At 44.0% G+C, this 21,635-nt stretch overlaps 1 protein-coding gene across 6 annotated transcripts in view; it reads left to right on the top strand.

Annotated features, from left to right (window-relative positions):
- The window catches only part of Mcc (mutated in colorectal cancers), a 387,123-nt gene that overhangs the window by 221,029 nt on the left and 144,459 nt on the right, over positions 1 to 21,635 (top strand). The window contains exon 1 of one of the 6 annotated variants that reach the window (XM_030250510.1): positions 10,438 to 10,923. The exons of 3 other annotated variants lie outside the window; for them this stretch is intronic. The gene's annotated coding sequence lies outside the window, so the exon portion shown is untranslated. Of the gene's footprint in view, positions 1 to 10,437; positions 10,924 to 16,376; positions 16,605 to 21,635 lie in introns of those variants that run through there. 2 more of the 6 variants (XM_006526026.4, XM_006526025.4) reach the window with 2 other exon arrangements.

Here is a 21,635-nt window from a genome sequence, read left to right as displayed (position 1 = left end):
ACCAGCAGTTTACTACAAGTAAGGGAATCCCCATGAGAGCCATAGGGAATCCATCAAACACCATACTGATGTTTCACCCCACACCTTTCAATTCTGCCATTCCTACAGAATGAGTTGGAGGCAGGAGAATGGCCAACACTCCTACATCTCCTGAACAACCGTGAGTATTTTAAGCCATAGGCTGCACAACCCTTTGTTCATGTTTTAGGCAAAACCTTTCCCTATATTCCCTGGTTGGGTTTTCACCTGTGCAGGGGAGTATGTGCTTGGAAGATCTTGCTGTACTCAGAAGAGATTTGAAGTCAGTAGCAACTGTTTGGACTTCAGGAAAAGTCCCTTTTGACCTTTAAAGTTGGAGGTTTCTCTGGCACCCATGCCATTTGAAGAGCTATTGTTTGGATTAATGATGCTGCATTTGGAATTTACACAGAAGAAAACACACTGTTGACTGAGCCTGGGAGTCTTAAGACGCTGCAGATCCTCATGCAATGCAGCTTAAAAATTCAGTGTTTTTTGCCACTAGTAGAAGATGCTTAAAGACAAGGACATCGGATTTGAGGAAAACAGGCACCTTCAGTATTAGGCCCACCCAATACAGAGTTGAATAAGGAAACAGTTTGTATTCACCGTATAATCTGAAAGGAAAGTGCCTGTTTTAAGACGTTCTGTTACTAGCATTTGGGTTATTGTTTGAAAGAGACATGAAAAGGTACTGAGTATAGTGTGTTTTCAGGAGTGTTACTGGGTGGTGTTAGGATTCATGATTCACATGGAGAAAGCTTCAGGAGTCCTTAGTCAGGAGCTGTGAAGGAAGTGTTGGAATACTTAAGGGGAGGGCCCCTTTCCAAGCTAGATGTACTGAAAATGAAATATGAATTTGTTGATACGATGACAGTCTTAAACCAGATGACAGAAACAAATCTGTGAAAGAATGATACATCTTTAACTTACCCCCAACCCCTTTAGCACAACCAGTTTACTAATGGCAGTCAAGATATAATCTACGCTTGGAACTTCTCCCTCTCCATAAGCTCAGCCACTCAATGGTGTTGCAATGTGAATCTTCCCAGTTCAGCTTTCCATTCCATGGGCTTTTTTGTTTGTTTTTTTTGTTTTTTGTAAAAACTGAGCTGATTCAGAAATCCACAAAGAAGTGCTTAAGTTGTTTATGGGATGGATCCCTGGGTGGGGCAGTCTCTGGATGGTCCTTCCTTCCATCTTAGCTCCAAACTTTGACTTTGTAACTCCTTCCATGGGTATTTTGTTCCCCATTCTAAGGAGGAATGAAGTATCCACACTTTGGTCTTCCTTCTTCTTGAGTTTCATGTGTTTTGTGAATTGTATCTTGGGTATTCTGAGCTTCTGGGCTAATATCCACTTATCAGTGAGTGTATCTCTAGCTGCATATGTAGCAGAGGATGGCCTAGTTGGCCATCAATGGGAGGAGAGGCCCTTGGTCTTGTGAAGATTATATGCCCCAGTACAGGGGAATGCCAGGGCCAGGAAGCAGGAGTGGGTGCTCTGGGGAGCAGGGTGGGAGCAGGAGGGGATAGGGGACTCTTGGGATAGCATTTCAAATGTAAATGAAGAAAATATCTAATAAAAAAATTGAAAAAAAGTGTTATGTTGACAAAATGAAGTTAGAAAAAGACGAACAAACTTGGGGATAGCAGATTTGTTATAAGACCTGTCAAAACACGAAGGTTTAGAAATAATGTAGACAATCAGACGCATGAAACAGTAGAAAGATCTGCACAAGGCATTCTGACTAAGGAGGAGCTGCAACAGGGGAGCAACCAACCACGTTTTGTACAAATGATGCTGTAACAACTTCAAGGAATCAAAAGCACCTTGCGCTTAACTCCCATGAATATGAGAACAAACTCAAAGCTAGTATCAGCTTCAAGAACAGAACGCAAATATATTCCCTTGGCTTGCATTTCTTAGTTGGAATTTATCAAATACAGTACCAAAAATCATGGAAAAAAATGAATAGCCCTTCATTAAAAGATAAACTTTTGCTTTTCAAAAGACTCAAGAAAAGGCAAAAGTCCGGGAGAAAATATTTGTAAAACATGTCTGGCAAACAACTTGTATATTTTGATTGTCTAATGAGCTCTTGCAGCACAGCAATGCAAAGCCAAACAACCCATTTAAGTAGTGTGCATGCAAGCATGGTGCCATTCACTGCCCCAACCCTCTGGAGGCTGAGAAAGAGAGGAGCTGGAGTTCAAGGCTATCCTGGGCTACATTGTAAGGCAACCCAGTCTCAGCACCCCATCCCCTCAAGGACATTAGAATTAAAGTGCAAAAGAATTGTACACTTTATCAGTTAAGATGAACTGTGTGGGGAAAAAAAAGACAAAATGTTGCTTAGATAGCAACAAAATGTAAATAGAACTACGGTGAGATGGCACCACAGCCACTAGAATGGGAAAAATGAAAAAGAATGTAACTAGGACTGAAGTGAGAGGGTATGAGGCATCTTGGAAGCTAATTGACTGGCATAACTGTTTTATACAGATATTTATTTTTATTTTCTGTGCATGAGTGTTTTGCCTACATATGTGTACCACATTTGTGCAGTTCCTATGGTGGTCAGAGAGGGTGGGGGAATCCTCTGGAAGTTTAATTACAGACTGTTTGTAAGACACCATTCTGGTGCTGGAAATTGAACCTGGGTCCTCTGGAAGAGCAGCCATGTGGTGTGTAACTTTTTTTTTTTTTTAACTTCGGTAATTTCACCATCAGTTAGGCATACAGGTATGTTACCACCTAGTCCTTTCAAGTGTGTGTCCATGGGTATCCATTTGTAACAACCTTAACCTGGAAATACCTCAAATGTGGGTTGGCCATTGAATGGATAAACAAGCTATGGTATATGCATACAATAAAAGCTATGCAGTAAACAAAAGATGCATTATTTATACATACAAGAACATGGATAAATCTCAAAATACATATGCTAAGTGAAATAGTCTAAATTCCATTTATACGAAGCTACATACAATATAAACTGACGAATAATGTCAGAGATTGGATCAATAATTGGCTGGAGTTGGGAGAGGCAGTCAGGCAATGGGAAGGGGGAGCTTGTTGGTTCCCTATCAGGTGCTTGCACTCTTGACTGTATGCCTTATCTCGAGCTTGTGTGTGTGTGTGTGTGTGTAAACTCAGAGTTGTATTTTATAAATATACGTGGTTTGTGATATGACTATCATACCTTAAAACTGAAGGGACAAGAGTGGGTTCTGTATTCTCTAGATCTGTTTTGTGCCTAGAATGCATTCTATATTATAATAGGCATTTTATAAAAATTTCCTGTAGTGAGTTACTGTCCAAAATAAACACAGAGAAGAAGAGATATGCTAGGAAAATGTTTGAAGAATCACCACAGGTTCTGTAGCCTGGGTCTTAGATTTAGGCAGCTGAACCACTAGACATAGTCAATGTCTATTTCTTAGCTTTAACAGACTAGCGTCTAGAGGGAAAGATTGAAAAGGCAGGGATTTGCTCTGATAGCAGATTAGGCTTTCTTTATTTAGGAGTCAATACAGAGTTATGATGTGGATAAACTGGAGCACTCAGGGTTCTAGAGTCCAGCCTGTTACTACAAGATCTGCTTTAACACAACGCAGGCCTCCTTTTGTTAGCTTCCCTTTAGTTAATTCTTTTTGGCAGATGCTTCTCTGGTTCACACCGCTACTCCAGTTTTCATGCCCGAGTCAGAGAAGAGAATATAATCTTGTTCTAAGGAAACCTGACTAAGTCCAGACTTCAAGTATTTATGCTGAGATTCTGATTAATAATGTGTGTCCATTTCTCTGCTGGCTGTCTTAACTTGTTAGAGTCCCCACAGGGAATGAGATGTTGAGAAGGGCTGTGTTTTGCTTTGTTTTATTTATTTATTTTTTTCTTCAGGGCCTGGCTCTTTCAGTCACTGGCCCAGAGCTTGTGAAGAGCCACATTCATTTGAGCCTAATGGTGACAAAGCGCACTGGGAAACACATCCATAGTTAGGAACCCCAAATTTGGGGGAGTTCTGGTTGAGGGCTTCAAGTTTCACCCTATGATAGTATGTGGTCTATTGGAACTAAAACTAAAACCAGCCCCCCTCCCCCAAACCGCCTTCATTTAGTGGAATTTTCTGCTATGTACAAAGAATGAGCACAAAGAGATTTTATGATAACCCCTAACCAGGACTCACTATTAAAAATTTAAAACTGTGATTATCAGCAAATATTTTTATTACCGATAAAATGCAATATGAGCTATAAGGTGCTGGTTTTTAACCTCATATTTCTTCAAATAATTTTACTTTTTGTAGTGCTGTGGATGAAACCCAGGGCAGGCTCATGGCTGGACTTGTGTTAGACCACTGAGATATAGCCTAGGTTTCCTTAGAAAGTGAAACCAAGTGTTTAGAAACAGTTCGGGTAAATTTGTGAGTCTCTGTAGCAGTGTAGTGCACCACTGGCTGGGGATAGGGATTGTGAGGGCTAATGGGTTTCTATTGGAATGCCAAAAGCAGTTAGCAGCCCCAAGGAAGTGCTCTGCCTCTGGCCTAAGGCTACTTCCTCTCACCTTCCTGTGTACACAGACAGCCAGGCACCTCCCCAACAATAGCCCCCAAGCTTACTTGGCAACAACTGCGTTCAAATTAAGCCTCCCCGCACCCTAGCATCTAAAACAACCAAAAGGATAAAAGCAATGAACTGACAATCAGTCTCCTTACAAATGGCCCTACTGGGATGGATAGCAGATACTGGAAACCCTTTCTGGATACAGGAGCCAGTTGAAAACTGTTGTCTGTCTTGAGAGGTGCTGTAAGCATTCCTTTTTAGACTTTCTACCTCTATTCTCATCAAGAAATCAAAACTTAGAATTATGTAGTAAATCTCAGAATAGGTCATTCCTATGCTGCTTACAATCTGCCCAGTTTTTGTTTTAAGGAACAGTTATTACATGAGACAAACTTTGGAGCTGAGATGAAAGGATGGACCATCTAGAAACTGCCATATCCGGGGGTCCATCCCATAATCAGCTTCCAAACGCTGACACCATTGCATACACTAGAGGACCCAGATATAGCTGTCTCTTGTGAGACTATGCCAGGGCCTAGCAAACACAGAGGTGGATGCTCACAGTCAGCTATTGGATGGAACACAGGGCCCCCAATGGAGGAGCTAGAGAAAGTACCCAAAGAGCTGAAGGGATCTGCAATCCTATAGGTGGAACAACAATATGAACTAACCAGTACCCCCCTCCCCCCAGCTCATGACTCTAGCTGCATATGTAGCAGAAGATGGCCTAGTCAGCCATCAGTGGAAAGAGAGGCCCATTGGTCGTGCAAACTTTATATGCCTCAGTACAGGGGAACGCCAGGGCCAAGAAGTGGGAGTGGGTGGATGGGAGAGTGTGTGTGTGGGCGTGTGGGGGACTTTTGGGATAGCATTGGAAATGTAAATGAAATAAATACCTAATTTTAAAAAAATTGTGTTTCTTCATTACTCAAAAATATAAAAGTGACTTTCCCCCTTTGTGTCTTGAGTGTACACAAAAAGTGTCCACAAAAGAGATCGCCAAACATCCAGTATGCAATTTAAAGGTTTGTGAACAAATGAACTATGAAAGAGGGAACCTTCTTCTTATAAATGGCTTTTCTGGACTAAGCCGATTTACAATGAAGACCCTAATGTATTTGGGTGCTTAATTTTTAAACTAATGTTGGTGAAGTCCATGTATTTGGTGCATTGGCCTTGAGAAGGGGAAAGCTGAAAGCTCGAGTACTTAACTAATCACTCAGCCCCACCTTCTGCCCTCTTGGCAGAGCGGATATAATATCTGTAATCAGGAGAGAGCAGGGCCACTCAGCAGATCACACCGTGCCCTTTGCCCTTGTCTGACATTCAGCTCTGCTCCAGAGGGGCTGCTCTGCCCCGCCCCCAACCTGTCAGCCCAGTGACAAAAGACACAAGACAATCTCAGGAAGATACAAAATATTTAAGGTGCTAAAGAATAAAATTAATAAGTCGGGCAGTGGCTCCACCCATCCGGCGTGCATTTAGGGTTGTTTGTCACGGACAACACGTTCCTGAGCCAGTGTCACTTAGGGTGATTAGAAGTTCCGTAGGGAGACTCCCATCCCTCCCCTCCTTGTTGCCCCTCCCCTCCCTGAGGCCCCCTTCCACTCTGGCTGCTCTGGAGGAGCCAGATGCTCAGTCAGTCATTACAATTCATTTCTAAACTACCCGCTGCAATGTGTGGTCAGCATGGGGGTGATTCAGTTGCAGAAAATGTGGAAAGATTCTGTTTTACACATGTCTTTCCCACTTCTCTGGCTTCCCAGGATGTGTTATTGAGCTGGACCATAAGAGTGCATAGCCATGTGTGCTCATGCGGACTCATTTCTTCTAACTCTCCATTCTCTTCTGGAGACGGACAGGATAGCAGTGCCCTGTGCCCTGGAGTCTCTGCCCACGCTCTCTGCTTCCTTCCCCTCTCAAAGAAAATGACAAACTAAGCTTGGTGGTGCATTCTTTTAATCCAGGAACTTGAGAGGCAAAGGTGGGGGGAATCTTTGTGAGTTCGAAGCCAGTCTGGTCTACATAGCAAGTTCTAGGCCAGCTAGGGCTACCCAACTGAGGGCACCCCCCCCCCCACTCCAAATAGAAGATAAACGACAGAGCTGAGGCCGTCCATCATAGTCAGAGCCACAGACAGATCATCAATTTAGGGACATGGGTGGAGGGCAAAGTTCAGCCCCTAATTATTTAAGACTGCACTCTCCCTTTGTGACAAGATGAGGTTTTTGAATATATGCCTTAGTGTAAGAAAAACACACTGTCATCAATGTGGCCTGAAAAGGGCTTTAATCTATCGTCCTTTTGGTACCCAAAATGTCTTCACTGAAACTGTGTGGCTAAATTCCAAGCTATGTGGTAATAGACATACTCCACCATGGTCATTTCATTGAGAAAAGAACTTACACAATTTTCCCTCCACTCCCAGCTCCCATAATTTGATACCTTAGTTTAGGACCAGTACTAATGCATTTCCATTTTCTTTCTCTCCTTTGGATAATTTCATACATGTATACAATTAAATATATCCAACCCACCCTTCCCCCTCCGGCTCTTCCCATACACCGCCTCAGAAGGTCATGGTTTTGTTTTCATTTGTTTGGAAAGAACCCACTAAGTCAAGTTAGTGTTTCCTACACCTACCTGGGTGTGGGGCATCTCTTGAAGCATGCGAAATCTAGCAGGATCCACATCCCCAGTTATGAGTGATTCTCCTTCCTCAATAACAGTTCAGTGCCAATTGTTAGTCTTGTTACTCAGTATATGGTGGGGGTCTTTAAATCATCTATGCTGGGATTTTGCCTGGTTTTATCTTATTGACAGTAATGTTTTTTAATTGATGTAGCCCCCCCCCCCCCCGTGTATGTGTGTGTCTGTAGGAGGTGGGGAGTGGGGAGATCTGTTTCTTCTTTTAGATTTTGAGATTTTATTTTGCTTCCAGAGACAAGGTTTCATTATGTAGACTAGGTTGGCCTTGAACTCACGATCCTGCCTGAGCCTCCGCAGGGCCAGTATTATAGATGCATATTACCACAGCTGGCTCAGGGGTTTTACTTTTAATGACAGCTTTTAATCTGGCCTAGCTGCTTGTTTTTATAATTGAAAATGAGAATCCTCCCACCCAAACCTGGGCCTTGGCTATAAAAGCTACATTGTGATGCTATACCATTGGTAGGGCTAACTCAGCCATGTGATTGCCAGCATCTCTGGAGCCTTTTACAGCAAGATAGCTTGTTCATAAAAAAATAACAGCCCCTACTTAGTGAGCACTGCAATTTCTCGGCTGAGTAGGAGAAACGGTACAGATATTCCTGATATCACAACTGCCCCTTAAGACACGGGTATTATCTTATAATCTAATTTTATAGATAGAGTAATTGAGCTCTAAGAACTGGCACTTCGATATACTCCACAGTAAGACAGACTTCCAGACCTTCCCTAGATATGCAATCCTCTGTTCAGGGTCTCTGCATTTTTACCCACACTGCTTATAGGCAGCTGGACGAAACACACGGGAATGGGAACATAAGGGCTGAAGTGATAGACTTTCCCCTAAGGAACCTTGAGCTTCTACAGCCTTTGGGTGTATTCACCTCTAAACTGTGCTGTGAACACCCTAAACCCATCGGCATTTCCTGAATGGTTTCTTCTCACCTGATCCTCTGCTGCCTTCTTGCTGTAAGATGTTGGCCCTGTCCTCAAAGACCCAGGAGGGCTTCCAGATAATCACACCGTAAGTCAAATTGGCAAAGTAGTGTTCATGGGAACCACGTTGGGGGAGAGAGAGAGAGAGAGAGAGAGAGAGAGAGACAGAGAGAGAGACAGAGAGAGAGAGACAGAGAGAGACAGAGAGAGACAGAGAGACAGAGAGACAGAGAATATGAAGATGAAGATGTGTAATTGTGGGAGATGACTTATAGACACCTAGAGTGCTCCAGGTAGCACTTTTATCAAAGAACAGGATCCTATATAGGGAGAGTACAGAGGTAGGAAAAAATGAGTTATGGAGAGGTCAAGGATTAATACACATCTCCCATAAAAGGGCCAACGGAAAACACTGCAAACTGGGTGGGGTGGGAGGGGGGCATGTCTACAACTGTGTACCTTGTAGCCTTGTGGCTGAGTGCTGCCTGTGCCGGGCACTGCCATCCTTGGTGAGCTTTGAAGCAGGCCTGAGTGAGCGAGCAGAGGGCACACCATGCCTTGGCTGCAGCCCAGGGTGTTTTTCAGGGCTGAAGTCGGCGCTTTTTGTTGTACAGCCCTGGGTTTTTTTGTGCATTCACCTCACTGCACATAGCCATGTATTTAAAGTCTGGCATTGAGATGGGGATGGAGGAGGGTCCAGGAAAGACAACACAAGGGCAGGAACCACAGGTTCTACACATGGGGATTATAACTTGGCCGATTGGGTCTCTGGTGCGAGTTATGTCCCTTGGCTTGTGCTTTTGGGCCCAGAAGAGAGAGGACTCAGGAAGCTAAGAGAAAAATAAAATGTTGCACCCTACAGGGAAATGTTTAGCCCTCAAAGGACTTGGGGATTAGCCAATGTGTCCTCTTCTGGACAAAGTAGTTTCTGTCAAGGGAGTTAGAGAATCCTGAGTGACAGGGGTAACAAAGGAAAGTTGATGGTCCACTGTGAGCGTTCATGAAAGAGAGCGCGTGCCAGGAATAAGAAACCAACATTTCTGCAGGCAGCTTCAGAACCCGGAAGAGTTATATTCTCGACCCCCTCTCTGTCTGTACTGAAAAGACCTTGAGATCTTGTTTTCTTTCTTACTGACTCTTGCTTTGACACATTGCTGAAAACCCTAAGTGGCTCTCCGGTATCTTTGTCTGATGCCCAGCATCAAGAGTTCCAAGCATCCTTCAGGTTTCATTGCTATTCTATCTTCCCTAAGAGAACTTCCTATTGCCGTGTGTGTGTGTGTGTGTGTGTGTGTGTGTGTGTGTGTGTGCGTGCGCTCGCGCCTGCGTGAGCATGTGAGGGTCAGAGGACAACCTTCAGGGCTCACTTTGCTCCTTTTGTCTTTACAGGGGCCCCAGGGTCAAACTGGGATCATGAGGTGGTAAGAGCCCAGCTCTCTCACCAGCCCTTTTTTCTCTCTTTGTTTTAATTTAACTTTTTATTGCTTCTTTGTGAATTTCACATCATGCAACCCAATCCCACTCATCTCCCTGTCCCTTTGTACCCACCCTCCACCCTTGAAACCCCCCCCCAAGGAAAAACAATCTCATTTGGAAGCTTCAGTGTGTCACTTGGGATCCCAAGTCTTTAGTACACCCTGCTGTCAACTCCCTGAACCATCTAGGTGCTTCTGAGAACTTATCAGAAGCAGAAAACCCAGCATACGTTAATAGGAAGAAAGCACACTGCAAGGAAAGAAAGAAATGTTAGAGGGTATTAAAAGTGAAAGTATAAAAGTACATGAAAGGAACAGAAAAATTAGAATTGAGGAGACTGAGCAGTAGTGCCAGGGTGAAGAGTAAATTGAAAAGTTAAGTAGCATTTGTTTGTTTGTTTATTTTCAAGTTTTTTCCTCCCTGCTCCCTTTTACCAGTTGTCAGAGCAGGAATCAGAGTGTGTGCCTCAGAGTGTATGAGTTTACTCTCCTGCCCCACTGTGGGTAGGAGCTAGTTCTTGTCGGGCGCTGTGCTCCCTGTGGCACACACACACACACACACACACACACACACACACACACACACACACTCTCTCTCTCTCTCTCTCTCTCTCTCTCTCTCTCTCCTGCCTCACTGTGGGTAGGAGCTAGTTCTTGTCGGGCGCTGTACTCCCTGTGGCACACACACACACACACACACACACACACACACACACACACACACACACACACACACACGGCAAGAGCACTTTCTCCTCCTCCCAGTAAGAGTTGGAAGTTGGAAGAACGATACTACAGTAATGGTGACTCCTGCAGGATACAGAAGGCAGGCTTGGGTCTAGATATTGGCACTGTAAAATGAAGGCAGCTGTAGTGTGTGTGTGTGTGTGTGTGTGTGTGTGTGTGTGTAACAACCAAGACTGTTAGCATTATAGCCAAGCTGTCTGCAGTGTGCGGTGTTGTGATGTTTGGGGCAGCTTTAAGAGATCAGGCCGCATGTGGCACTTGAATACTTTCCAAGAATGCTCTGCAGCCCTCTCTGTGGCTTTCTCTGGAGTAGAGCCAGGTCATAAAGCTTTGTCTGATGGTGGTTGTCAGCAACAAATGTCCATGTTCAGAAATGTGGATCAGGCCGCTTACTAGGGAAGGGGGAACTGGTTTTCTGTTGGTTGTTTTGCCTTTCAGCCTGCAGTGATTCTGCATCATCAGTCCATAGCCTGGTAAGATGCATCATTTACCTAACTGCATAATTGTATCTATTGTGTGATTATTGAGAATCTAGTGGGGTGCTAGTTATCGATTACCCCTTTATTGTTTTAAAAGCAACATGTCAGCTGCAAATGTGTAGGATGCCTGGCATCGCCTGGACTACTACAGCATCTCAGAGGCATTATCTAAGGGAAGAGAACTCATACATTCTATGAGTTTGGGGTATGGCATCTTCGTATGTGAGTGCTCAGGTTCAGTATACCTTACAATGTCTGGCCTCAAGAATGTGCCACATAAAACTGCTCTTGCTCACTGTGGTTCTAAAATTGAAGCTGTGTTTGGTTTTTTAATAGAATGACAAATTAATGTGCTCATTCATTCTTGGTGGGTATGTACTCAGGCCACCTTGCACCTGTGGAGTTCACAGGACAAATTGTAGGAGTCACCTTGGGCTGTGTGAGGTCCCTAGTTAGGGTAGCTCTCTGCCCAGAAGGATGTATCAAAGCTGGCAGGCCCATTCCTCATTGTCTGTCCTATGCTATTTTAAAGTCCTGTTTGGTCCTTTACTGACTATCATTTCCCCCCATTAGGGAGCTTCCCTGGCAACATCAATCTTGATTTCGAATTCTCCCTGTGATCCCTCAAGTCAGACCGTTGTGTTTGACAGGGGCTGAAATGAATATCCACCTCTTGCATGCTCTATGAATATACACTTACTGGCTCCTCGGGCTGCATATTCAATTCACATGTGTGTTGGGGCAAGTGGTTGCTAGCCTTATATCTTTATATTTCAGACTAAAATAGAAATTTAAAATAAAAACCTTATGTACATTGAATAATTACCTATTATACCAGAACACTGAGTTAATATTAAACACTGAACAAACATTTAAAAGAGAAATTGGGGAAGAGGAGGAATTACAAGAAAATGTATTGAGATACTGTCTAAGACTTAGTATTATTTTATTATTTTATATATATGGGTGTTTTGCTTGTACACACACACACATGCATCATGTGACACACACACATGTATCATGTGTATGAAGTGCTCCTGGAGGCCACTGGGACTTGAGCAGCCATGCGTGTGCTGGGAATTGAACCCAGGTCCTCTGGAAAAGCAGCTGGTGCTCTTAACCACTGAGCCATTGTCCCAGCCCCAGCTTGAAGAATTTGTCCAGTAGGGGGTAGGAGTGTGTGTGGGGGGTCCTGTTACTCGGCTTTGGGTTTACAGCTTAGCCTTTTCTGGACACAGGTTTGTTACCGTATTCCCTGACCTGGTTTTGTACTCAGTTGATGCTAAAGCATATGCTACAGGCGCTGCAGCATGGGAGCTAACGTTACATCAAGTTGTGAGTGACTAGAAGAAAGCAAGCGAGCCAGTTTTCAACCACACATCCTTGAAGACAGCTATGACCCATGTCTTAGAGTCCTTGCCTCTTGACAGAGTGATGGTTATAATTAGGGGCACTGTATTTAAAAGGACTGACGATATAACACTCCCAGACATACCATTTATAGTAAATGTCATAGATGATATCAACCAGCCACACTGTTTTGCCTAGACTGGATATTTATGTTGAATATGATGAGACCCAGACCCCCAAAAATGTGAAATCACAGCAAGTGGGAGATTCTCTTTCAAACCAAGTTTGGAAGAATAGTGTTACTAGGCTAGGGGATCCCAGGCGCTGCTGCGTTCTAACGTTGGAATTTAAGGACCTCACTGTTTTGCATTGAGTGCTCTCCTTGGATGAAACAATCTACTATCTGCATCCGTGCCTCCTTTTTGTTTAGCAGGTTAACATAAAGTACTTCCTCAGAATGAACGTTTACATCATGTTGTTATAAAACAATTGTTGCAGTTATAAAGAGCGTTATATGCCTGAAGCTTAGAGGAAATCAAGATAGATCTACCATGGAGTGTGTGAAATCTGGTCTAGTCTGTGGTTTTCCTGTTGCCTTTGTATCTTTCTTACTCTGTTAGAGAACCCAGGGAACTTGTGCAGTTCACCTAGTTGATGTAGACATACATGTATTTTGTTTTTCCTGGGCACAGCTTGATTGATTGGGCAACTATAGATATTTCGGGGGTGGGGGTGGGGGAGGGAAGAACAGCACCATTTTGGGGAATGAAAATTATATTTGAAGCCTTACTTTTACTCTGGAGGAATTTTAATAAGTCTGCTTTTTATAACTTTAGGGTAAACATGTCAAGTACTCCCTAAAGATCAGAATGAGTTTTTCATGAGTGAATTAATGAATTATTTAGAGTGTCAATCTGGGCCTATACAGAGCTGTCAGGAGAAACCAGACACTTGACACAGAGTTTGAGCTTCTCCTATTTGATATACAGCTTCTATTAAAATCCTACTTATGGAAGCCAGTATTTAGGGAAGGTAATTTGAACGGCCATATCTACCCATCCACTCTTTGAAGTCATGCAGGTCAGGTATAGATAGAGCAGTGTGTGCGTTATCTTGTTTGTTAACCTTTGACCAAATGGTCCCCGGATGTAGGTCAGTGTGGGGCCCCTGAAGCCTACAGTGCCTTGTAGTTCAGAGGCACTAAGACATCTGATTTGCCTGTGGGTAAGACAGTGGGATCTTAGGAATTGCTCCAGTAAGAGCTGTCTCTTGATGAACAGACAGTGTTTTCTCCTCCATGGCAGTCCTGCTCTGACATTTCTGTTTGTCTCCCATTGCCTCAGTTTCTAGCAAATCTTAAGTATGGTGGTTTCTTTTAGCATCAGAACATCTGCCTTGCCTTTGGGGGTCCAAATGCTTCCTTTCATTCTCTTCTTCATTTCACACTTCAAATGAAAATTAAAGGCCCATCCTATCTCAAAGAATCTGGTCCGGATTTAGGCTTTTGCTTGTTTTAGTCAAAGTCAACTGTCTTAAACAGGGGAGACCGGCTGGGGAGGCCAGCTAACTAAGTAACTTCTAAACGCTCTCAAAGGGTGATTTTCCTTCAGCATCCGATATCAGAACTTCATGGAGAAGAGTCTGTCTCATCAATCCGGGGAACGAGTAGGTAGATGCTAACCTCCTTCTCTTCAACTTGCTCGTTCAAGAGCCTGACTTGAAGTAAATATCTACCTTACGAACAGCCACCCCTGATGACTGTGATATCTCACCACTGTCGTTCAGATCTTCAGAGTTCCCTAAAGGTTCCCTAAAAGTTCACAGAGTAAATTGTGTACCCACGATGGCATGGCTAGGAGGTGGTAAAACCTAGAAAGGGTGATACTTAGTTGTGTGTGTGTGTGTGTGTGTGTGTGTGTGGTGTAGGGAATGGAAGTAAAAATGAGACTATGAGAGGGGAAGACAAATTCTAAGAATATATGACACAAAAGCAGAAGAGAAAGGAAAGGGACCAGCATGTGTGAAGAAAAGAACCAGAGAGGACAAATAAAACAAAATATAATGATGGATATATAAAATGTCAATAGTGAAACAAAACCAATCTCTGCGTGTCAACCAAAATAAATAAATAAATAAATTTTTGTCATTTCTAAAAGAAAGTCCCCAGGCCTACCCATTTTGGTCATGTTTGTGTTTTGGTTTGATTAGTTTAGTTGCCTATAGAGAAGAGACCAGCTCACAGACATGAATGTAAAGGAAGTAGAAATCACAGTCCTGTGTAGGAAATGGTAGATTCTTGTGTATGCTGTCTTTGCCATGCACATACTGCTGGCGACAAAACATGTAACTCAGCAAAGTCTCTCCTTCCGCTGCGGTTACAATTAAACACTGTGGACAATTCACGGCCTTCAGACCTGGGATCTGGGATGGGAAGTATGGCCTATGAGGACTGCCTGCCTTCTCAGTCAAGGTCAGTTTGCTGAGGTTCACTTTTTATGTTTCTCCATCGTTAACTCAAGCCCTGGGATCCTAGTGAATTACTGCTACGCCGCTTTTCACACTGTTGGTTTGTAGCTGAAGAACTGTATGAGTGGACTTTTGGTGAATAAGCTCATATGTAAGTGCCCTAGGGAACTGCTTTATTCAAGAAAGCCTTGCTGAGGGGCATTTTAATTAGTGCTGTGCCCATAGTATGCACCGAATAACTACATGGACGGACAAGGGAAACGAGATGGTTTCATTTCCTGGGAGGGCTCTCTCATTCTTCCTTCCTTAGACACTCTCCTCCAGACCCAGGACAGATGTGTCCAGACCCTTGCCTGTTCCTTTGTAATTTACCACCACTGTCCTGTGTTCATGTTGATGACATAGCTCATTACCCACTGCTCGCTGGGAACCCGGCTCTGTGCTACACACACCTGGTGTCAGTTGTCTCTTTTGTTGCTCATAGCAGACCTGTGATATCAGCACACAGCTGGGTTGGAAGAGGGAAAAACTCACTTGCTTTCCTGGCCTAATAACACTCAAGCCATGGCTCTGCCTTAAAATGCAGATCTGATTCTAATGACTCTAACCCCGGAATCGGAATTCATGTCTTCCAAAAGAAAAGTCTGCCATGTCCTAGGGTTTCATTGAGAAAAATGACAGGCGAGGGAGGGGTAGAGAAAAAGAGAGAAACAGGAGACCCTGGTTGGCATCCAGTTGCCTCCTCTAATGAAAGTGAGAAGTGACATTGGGTAATGGAATCTCTGTTGGTGTAGCCCAGGAAGCCTGTGAATAGAGACTAGTTATTCCCTGCCAGGGGTGGTGACACACACCTTTAATCCTGGGCAGAGGTAGGCAGATCTCTGGGTTCTCGGCCAGCCTGGTTCCACAACAGCCAGGGCTATAGTGAGACCCTGTCTCAGGAGGGAGACTGGTATTCCCTTGCACTCGGCATCCTCCTTTAGAAAGGGGATAGAAATGGCAGGAACAGAGCTAAGCAAGTGGAACAGCTGACCTCTAAACAGTCAGTTTACGTGTGGCCAACAAAGCTCTGATTTAAAAACCAATCTTAGTGATTTTGGTTCTTTTGGCCTTTTTGATGAAACACATCACTTTCTAGCCATATTAATCTGAGAACAGTTTTCCATGTTGCTGTATCCTGCATCTGTGGCAGAGAATGCTAACAGTAGACTCCATACACCAAGTATTAAGAGCTGATCCTGGCCTGTCATTGAACATGCAGGCTGTCTTTGAATCTTGTGCTTTGGTGGTGGCCTGCACTATGTAATAGTCCTCCATCATGTTGCTTGTGTTTTAATTGCATGTGTGTAAATATGACCACATCTCATCCCACTAACGCACACTGTGCCTGCTTGCGTGGTGGTTGAATGTTAGTTAGCTAAGTTGCTTTGTTAAAGCCACAAACGTTGCAAGTAAAATCACCGCATGGGTGATGGTGCGTCTGTGGAGCCTGCTGAAAATAGTATGCACTTGGGGAGTATTCTGTGGTCCCTGGGTGGGTCAGCAAAGTGGAGGAGAGACAGAGCGTTCTGGTCCCAGTTGTCCTGAAAGCTCTTATTGATATGGGATTAGTCTCGGTGGAGACAACAGTGCTGTCACATGGGCATCAGGGCGATTGAGAAGAGTGACTGGAGGCCCGTGGGGGGACGGGATTGGCGCTGAGTCACTGAGTTCATTAAAAGGCTACAGAACAGGAGTGGAATTGGAGCGTGGCTGGAGAGACCTGCCCCTGAATGGTTCAACCACCACATGTGAGCCCACACCTCGGGTAAGCTAACAGATCCAGTCCATGCTGAGCAAGGAAAGACTGGAACCTTCAGGTACAAGCTGGGGAGCGGGCTTACTCTCAATCACAAACCCCATCTTCTTCTTACAGGTTCAGAGGCCCCGAGTAAGATTAACATGCAGGATTTTAGGTGGTCTCAGAGACCAGCCTCTGGTCCTGAGCACTGGCTCTCAATACAGATTTCCTGGCTTGGTGACTTAAACGTTCTGAAAGGTAAAAAAAAAAAAAAAATGCATGTGTTTTATTAGTAGCCAGCAAGTTACATTTGGCTAAATTGGAATAATTTAAAGTCAATTTAAAAGTTGGTGGTGAACTGATGTGGGTGAGAAAAATCAGGGTCCAGAATATGCTACCGTGTTCTTCACGACACTATATCGGTAAACGTATGAATCTTTTCTATGACTAGAAAAAAAAATACCATAAAGGGCTGGGGTTGGGGGAGGCACTGCTGACTTCACTGTGCTAGGGGCAAAGTAAGAAACATTTGAGGGACAGGAAATGTGGGCAGAAAGTCATAAACTAATAAACAGCACCTTTCCTCTCTAAAAGTGGGGAATTACGCAGTCTTTGGCTTTTAAGTGTAACTAGTGTGTGTGACCTTGTGTGAGTGCTAGATGGAGCTGGGGTGTGTGCTTTGGGTTCCCTTCATATAAACTGTAAACATATCTGAGTGTCCGTTAGTAAATATACATGCCCTAAAGGGAGCCACAAAGGTAAGGCTATGTATAGACTGATGTTCTCTCTCTCTATGTGTTCTACTGTCAAAAGAGATCAAAAGCTGCTGGTAGCTAGAGAAAGCCTTTCACAGCGAACTCCGAATGTAGGAGCTGCCACTGCCATCAGTTGGTTAGTCTTAAGATTTAAACAGCAGCTTCCCGGACCAGGCACACTTTTTTTTTTCTCCTCTTATAAAAGAAGCTAGTGAGAAGCGCTTTCCCTTTAAGCTGCCTGTGCTCAAGCAGAGGACAGTGGTTCTTTATTTCCCTGCTTCCTCCCCTATGCTTCCTTTTATTTGTTTTGCAAAACTGCACATTGAACTCAATTCTTCACGGTTGGTTTGTAAGTGTCCAAGGCAAGGAGAGCAGATGACTGGAGGCTTCAGCTAAGGAGGGTTAGGAGTGGAGAGGAGAGGTGGGGGTGGCTGCTGGCTTATATATATGGCAGCCATCAAGGATTGGGAGCAAAAGGAATAGGAGTGTGGTTACCAGAGAGAGCACTTCATTCCCCTGGTCTCAATTAGCTTAAGTGTAAAATTTATTTAAATTAACAAGATATTCCCCCAAGAGGGGGAACTGGGAGAGGGATGGGTGTCTCAGATATAAATGAAACAACCATGACTTAATCAACCTTCTTGCACAATTAAATTCCTGCTTTCATGCATAAGAACATCTAAACTTTTATGGTGTGAAGCATGAGCCAGAAAGCATTTTTAATATTTCTTTCACGTTTTCATAAAATTTTTCAAAAAATGAAAATAGGAAACGCATTAGTTGTGCCATTTAAGAAATTTGTTTAGCATAGCTTACAAGTTGGGAGAAAAGCAAAAGCTAACTGAAATGACCGGTGGGGAACTGTGGGTTAAGATTTCATGTGCATTGCCAGGCAGTGGTGGCGCATGCCTTTAATCCCAGCACTTGGGAGGCAGAGGCAGGTGGATTTCTGAGTTCAAGGCCAGCCTGGTCTACAGAATGAGTTTCAAGATAGCCAGGGCTACACAGAAAAACCCTGTCTCAGAAAACAAAACAAAACCAACCAACCAAATGAACAAAAACAAACAAAAAGATTTCATGTGCAGTTGGGTCTTTGGCTTGTAGCAGAGCTGGAAGCCAGATTGTAATGGTCCACTGATGTCTAATTCTAGAGTCATGCATGCAAAGGGATGCCGGGAACTCTTCCCTGGTATGCAAGGGGTTTTTACTCTTAGAATTTAACTAAAAGCTCCACCACAATTGTTCTATTCTGGTTAACGTGTGGATGACCCACAGCAGTGTGTTAACCCGTTGCTCACTAACAGTCAAAGCCAATTTCTGATGGAGACATGGCATACACAGTTTCATCCTCCCAAGTGCTCAGCTGTGTGAGGACCCCACTAGTTCTGGATTTATCTAGGAAGCTCTGGGAGTACTTGCCAGCCCACCCTGCTACCTTTGACATTTCTGCTTGTTTCTGAGATGTGATTGTTTTGTGTATGTGACTGAGTAGATTTGTGTGTGTTGTGCTTTTTATTCTTTGTTGATAGGCTCAAGCTCAAGGCCTTGGACATGTAAGACAGGAGTTGTACCACTGAGCTACACCCTAGCCACTTTTGCTTGCTTTTATTTTTTTTAAACTTTTATTTTATTTTATGGGTATTTTTGCCTGCATACATATATATATGTACCATGCACATGTCTGGTGTCATGGATCTGCTGGAACTGGACTCATAGACAGTTGTAAGCTGCCATGTATATGCTGGGAATTGAACCTGTAGAGGAACCCCTAGTGTTCATAACCATGAAGCCATTTCTTCAAACACTATGACACACCCTATTTCCCCAGCCCCACTGTTTTGCTTGCTTTTTAGTTTTGTAAATGTTATCCCATATGTCTGTGTGAATTTGACGTGGGTAAGGGGCTTCCTGCGTTAGCTCTCTGTACTCTGTGAACCTAGGGTCTTGCCTTGCTAAATGGAGCTGGTACATTAGATGTGGGAGAACAGTTCTTTGCATTGATCCAAACTGTTTTAGTATTGAAAAAAAAAAAAAAACCCTTTGCTTCTTGTCTTTTGCATTGTTCTGGCCTTAGGGCCCTGCTCCTGTGGAGCCAGCCAGGCAGGGAGGCACCAGGAGAGTCTCATCCTGCACAGCAGCTGCTCCCTTGCATCTGGATCCTTGTCCTAGACAGAGCACACCTTCCTGTGACTGCGGCCCTCTCTCCCAGGCCCTGGTGGATGAGATCACCTTTCCTTTATAATCAGATTCACAGTGTTTATCACTTGCAGACAGTGCATTTAATACTGATGATTTATTCTCTCCCCGTGAAGCTTGAAACCTTCTCTTCTCTTTCTGTGGTTATCTTTTCTGATTATTTTCTTCCTCTATAGCTAGGTCTTAAGTTTGCCCTCCGTGTTTTTCCTCCACTTCTCAAACTTTACAGTAAAATACATTTGCTTCTTCCGTTTGCTGTAACAAAGTTTTTTCCAGCCCTGCTTGTGTTAGGAGCCATCTCTTGTGTCTCATACACATACACCTAAATATAAAAATTCTCCTGTATATTATCTTGCATGGCTGTCAGCCCTATCCTTTTTTGACTTCTCGATAAATCAGTTTCAGCTGGAAGAAGCCTGAACCCCCTCCCGGACCCTTCCCCACCCACCACTTTAGATTGCTGGGCTATCCCTGGGAACATGGCAAAGAGAAGGTGAAGGTAGCCGGGAGGTCTTCCGTGTTGCGCTCTCCTGTTGTTGTTGGCTTAGAGTAGGTGGGGGTTAGCCTGGACCATCATATCATCTCCTGTCAATCACTGCTCTTGCCTTCAGGTAGTCATCCAGCCTTTGTTAGTAGAAATCTCATCCCCTGGGATGACCAGCAGCTTTCTCACAACTCACAATTTCTTGGGGGATGCCTGCAAATGTCTTGTGGACCTAGCCTCCTGCTGCTTTATGCCTGCTTTGAGTATACCCATGTCCCCTAGTGTTCCCTTTCCACCTTAGATAAGACATCTCTTCTAAGTCTACTAGTGATAAATTCTCATGGTGGGATGGGGAAACCCTCATATACAGTTTTGTATTTTAGGGGACTAGGCACATTTTGTCTATTCAGCAGGCTTAGATTCCAGATTAAGGAGCCAAGTGGCTTTGAGATGCGGGACTATATCTAAGTCTAACATATATTGTAGATTGCATGGGAAGGGGCCCACTTCTGAGCTGTGGCTTGTAGTTTCATGTGTTTACTGCTAGAAACTTGAGTGAGCAGAACCAGGGTAATTGTGGCCTTTGCTCACACCCCACTTCCCACCGGTCCAGTCAGAGCTCTTTCTATCTTATTTCTCTATGACTGACTCTTAAGAGTGCCTCCAAAATAGAACAGTGAATCCACCACACTTACGATGCCTGTCGGGGTCTAGCTTTTGCTCAGGCCCCTGTGTAGCGCCTCTCCCAACCACTATGCCATTTGCATGTCCCATCTTCATAGATAGTTGTAGCATAACAATGAATTTCTTCCCAATGAAGGCCAGTTGGGAAGTTATCGACTTCCTGACTTCCTTTAGTTTGCAAGTTCTCTGAAGTTCATTTGATCATTCATGTCTGAACATCTACTCAACCTTGGGTGTTAGGCAGCCAGGGAAGACAGAAAATGACAACCCTGCTGTCCTGCAACCCAGGGGGAAGATTCAAAGCCCTTCACAGTCAGAGGACTAGATAGGCAGCCACAAACTAGCTGAGCAGCCTTATATGGACAGTTAACAGCATCAGACTTTCAGAACACTATGAGAAAGGAAGTCTACAGTGTTCCTGCTGTTCTTGTCATCCCTTCCTTACAAGGGTGCTCTGCTGCAGGAGTGAAGACCCCCTTTGTTTCACAGGCCTATCGGCCCATGGCTCTGGCCCGGTTAACAGAGCAAGTGATCTCAGGCCTGTCACCCACACATGTACACATCGATCAATCACTTTCACATGCAGCTGGGTGTGAGTGCATTAACGTGACATGGTGACAGCTAAGAAGGAGTTTAATTTGTCTATCATAGCTTTATTGGAGGCTCCTCTAAATTTTGGCCATACTAAGTAACGGTTTGTATCTGGTGGAGACCAGGAGTGAGTAGAATCTTGTGAGTGCTTCTTGACGTCCACCCGTGGGTGCTGGCAGAGGTTGTTCCTTCCTGGTGTTTTGGTGCAGGGTGATGGCAAGAACTTGAATACCCTTATTCACAGTGTCTGCTTGAGGTGCTGCTGTCCCCAAGAACTGATGGAGATGTTCTCTCCTGAGGTCTGCTACCATCTTCTCACCCAAAATCACCATGCCATCTTGGTTCTGGCCTCCGTTGCTGTTCCCTTCAACAAACATTTAGATATACTTAGTCCACACTG

The sequence above is a fragment of the Mus musculus genome, chromosome 18 (genome assembly GCF_000001635.26).
Source record: "Mus musculus strain C57BL/6J chromosome 18, GRCm38.p6 C57BL/6J".
Taxonomy (NCBI): domain Eukaryota; kingdom Metazoa; phylum Chordata; class Mammalia; order Rodentia; family Muridae; genus Mus; species Mus musculus.
The sequence above is the reverse complement of the archived record's forward strand: the minus strand, read 5'-3'. Positions and strand labels throughout refer to the sequence as shown.